Source organism: Aptenodytes patagonicus, unplaced genomic scaffold (assembly GCF_965638725.1).
Source record: "Aptenodytes patagonicus unplaced genomic scaffold, bAptPat1.pri.cur scaffold_166, whole genome shotgun sequence".
NCBI lineage: Eukaryota > Metazoa > Chordata > Aves > Sphenisciformes > Spheniscidae > Aptenodytes > Aptenodytes patagonicus.
In genome coordinates, this window is record NW_027472104.1 from 150,314 (window position 1) to 154,269 (window position 3,956).

Genomic DNA, 3,956 nt, shown 5'->3' on the forward strand with positions numbered 1-3,956 from the left:
AGGACGATGCGGAGGATAAGGAAGTGGAGTAGGAGGAGTAGGAGGAGTATTAGGCATGAAGAGACAACAGGATGGGGAGGAGGAGGAGGCAGCAGGAGACAACAGCATGAGGGGGAGGAGGAGGAGGAAAAGGAGGAGGAGGAGGAGGCAGAAAAGAACAGCATGCCAAGGACGACAAGGAGAAGGAGGAGGAGTAGGAAGAAAGAGAAGGAGGCAGGAGAAGACAACAGAATGACGAGAAGGAAGAGGAGGTTCTGGAGAAGGGGAGAGAGGAGGAGGAGGAGGCAATGTAGGATGAGGTGGCAGGACACAACCTTATGTTGAGGAGGAGGAAGAGGATGTGGAGGAGGAGAAGGAGGAGGAAGGAAGTGACAGCAGGATACAACAGCATGATGATGATGCGGAGGAGGCAGCGGGAGACAACAGCATGAGGAGGAGGAGGAGGAGGATGTGGAGGAGGAGAAGGAGGAGGAGGAAGTGACAGCAGGATACAACAGCATGATGATGATGATGTGGAGGAGGCAGCAGAGACAACAGCATGATGATGATGATGATGAGGAGGAGGAGGAGGAGGAGGAGGAGGAGAGAAAGAGAAGGAGGAGGTAGCAGGCAAAAACAGCATTATGAGGAAGAGGAGGAAGAGGCAGGATAGAAAAGGATGAGGAGGCAGAGGAGGAGGAGGCGGAGAAGGTGGATGAGGAGGAGGAGGGGGAGGAGGAGGGAGAGGAGAAGGAGGACGAGGATGAGGAAGGAGGACACAGCAGTATGACAAGTAAGAGCAGTGGGCAGCAGGAGACAACAGCATGAGGAGGAGGAGGCAGAGGAAGACGAGAAGGAGGAGGAGGAAAAGTAGGAGGATGACAAGGCACCAGTAGACAACAGTCTGACAAGGAGGAGGAGGAATACAAGGATGAGGAGAGGAGGAATAAAAGGTAGCAGGAGAGAGCAGCATGAGGCAGAGGAGGAGGCAGCAGGAGACAACAGTATGGGGGGGAGGAGGAGGAGAATGAGGAGGGGGAGGAGAAGGAGGAAAAGGAGGAGGCATCAGGAGACAAGAGCATGATGAAGCGGAGGATGAAAAGGAGGAGGCAGGAGACAACAGCATGACGATGAGGAATAGAGAAGAGAGGAGGGAGAGAAGGGAGGAACAGGAGGAGGAAGACAAGGAGAAGGAAGAGGAGGAGGAGGAGTAAAAGGAGGAGGAGGAGTAGGCAGAGGAGGACGAGGCAGTAGTAGATAAGAGAAGGATGTGGAGGGGACAGGAGAAACCAGCATGTCGAGGAAGAGGAGGAGTAGAAGGGGGACGATAATGAGGAGGAGGCAGTAGGAAACAAGAGCATGACGAGATGGAGGAGGCGGAGGAGGATGAGGAGGAATCAGGAGATAAGTGCATGACGAGAGGGATTAGGAGAAAGATGACTAGGAAGAGAGCAAGAAGGGGGAGGATGACGAGACAGAGGAGGATGAGGATGTGAAGGAGGATGAGGAGAAGAAGGAGAACTATGAGGAAGCAGCAGGAGACAGCTCCAGGGTGAAGAGAAGAATGAAGACTAGGAAGAGGAGGAGGAGGAATAAGAAGCAGGCAGGACAGAACAGCTGGAGGCGGAGGAGGAGGAGGAGGAGGAGGAAGAATGAGACCACACATGAGGAGGAGGAGGAGGAGGAGGAGGAGGAGGAGGAGGAGGAGAAGTTGGCAACAGGAGTTAGCAGCCGGGGGTTCAAAATAAGGAAGAGAGAGAGGATGAGGAGGAGGTAATAGTAGAAAACAGAAGGATGAAGAAGAGGTAGGAGGTAACGGTATGTCAATGCAGAGAAAGAGGAGGAGGAGCAGAAGGTAGAGGAGGAGGGGGGAAATGAAGGAGCATAAGGAGGAGAAAGAAGAGAAGGAAAGGGAAGTATGAGGAGAAGGAGAAGGAAGAGAATGAGGTGGCAGCAGAAGACATGAGCACGAGGAGGAGGAGCAGGAGGAGGAGGAGAAGGAGGACAAGGAGGAGGAGGAGGGAGGAAAAGGAAGAGGAGGAGGAGGAGAAGACGATGGAGGAAGAGGAGGAGGAGGAAGAGAGAGCAGGAGACAATAGCATGAAGAGAAAGGGAAGGCAGAGGACGAGGAGGAAGAGAATGAGGAGGGGGATGCAGCAGGAGACAACAGCATGATGAGCAGGAGGAGGAGGAGGAGGAAAAGGAGGTCGTTGTGGAGGTGGAGGAGGACTCCAGGGAGGATGCAGTAGCCAAAAGCATGGTGGGGAGCAGCAAGACATAACATGACTAGGTGGATGAAAGGGATGAATAGGATGAGAAGGAGGCAGCAGTAGAGAAACGCATGATGAGGAGGAGGAGGAGGAAGAAGTATGAGACAACAGCATGAGGAGGAGGAAGAGGAGGATGAGGAGGAGGAGGAGGAGAAGGAGGAGGAAGAGACAGCAGGAGGAAATAGCGTGAAGAGAAGGGGAAGGCAGAGGACGAGGAGGAAGAGAAGGAGGAGGGGGATGCAGCAGGAGGCAACAGCAGGAGGAGGAGGAGGAGAAGTCAGCATGAGACAACAGCATAAGATGGGTGAGGAAGAAGAGGAGAAGGAAGGGGCAACAGGAGAAAACAGCATGACAGAGATGAGGGAGGCAGAGGAAGGAGCAGGATAGAACCGCCTGATGAGCAGGAGGAGGAGGAGCAGAAAGAGGAGGAAGAAGAGAAGAAAGAAGAAATGGTGAAGGAAAAAAAAATAAGAGGAGTAGTAAGAGAAAGAAGAAGCGAAAGAACAAGAGGAGGGACGGGAAGATCAGGAGAACTAGTAATAAGATGAGGAAGAAAAGGAGGAAGGGGAGAGAACAGGAAGTAGAAGAAGAAGAGGAGGAGTAAGAGGAGGAAGATTAGGGGAAGGAAGAATAGGAAGAAGAGTATGAAGAGGAATATATAGCAGGGAGAAAAACGGGATGGGGATGAAGAGGAGGAAGAACAGGAAGAAGGAGAGGAGGAAGACGAGGAGGAGGAGGAAGAGCAGGATCAGGAAGAAACAGGAGGAGGAACTAGCTTAACATGAGGAGGAGGAGCTGGAGGGGACTGAAGAAGGGAAGGAGAAAGAGGACGAGGAGGAAGAGGAGAAGCAAAAAGAAAGAGACGGCGGAGGAACAGGAGCTGGAGAAAGAGGAAGAACATGAGGAGGAGGAACAGGAAGAAGGAAGAGAGGAGGAGGGTTTGTCAGAGGAGCAGAGGGAGGCGTAGAAGGAGTGGAGGAGAATCATAAGGAAGAGAACGGTGAGGAAGAAGAGGGAGGAGGATGACGAAGAGAAGGAAGAGGAGGACTAAGCACAGGAAGAGGAGCAGGATGAAGAGGAAGAGCAGGAGGAGGGGGAGTAAAAAGAGGAGGAGTAAAAGAGGAGGAGGAGGAGGAGGGAAGAACAAACAGGAGCAAAAAAAGAAGGAGGAGCAGGAGGAGGAAGGAAAGAAGAAGATTGGGGGAAGAAGAAGAGGAAGAAGAAGAAATGATGGAGGATGAAGAACTAGAGGAAGAATAGAGAAGGAGGAAGAAGACCATGAGAAGAAGAACAGGAGAAGGGGGAGGGGAAAAACCAGAGGCAGAAGAGGAGGAGGAGGAAAGACGAGGAGGAAGCAGAGGAGGAGGGGGAGAAAGACGAGAAGGAGGAGGAAAAAAGGGGAGGAGGAGGATGGGGAGGAGGAGGAGGAACTGGAGGAAAAGGAGGCAGCGCTAGGTGAACAGGAGGAGGAGCAAGGCAAGGGGGATGATATGAAATCAAAGAAGGATTAACCAGAAAAGGAGGAGGAGAAGGACGAACATAATGAGGAAAAATAAGAAAAGGAAGAAAAGCATGACGAGGAGGATGAGGAGGAAGAGCAGAAGAAAGGAGGACTAGGAGGAACGGGAGGATTAAGGAAGCAGCAGAACAAGAAGAGGATGAATGAATTAAAAGGAGCAGGAACTTGAGGAACCATTGGAGAAAGAG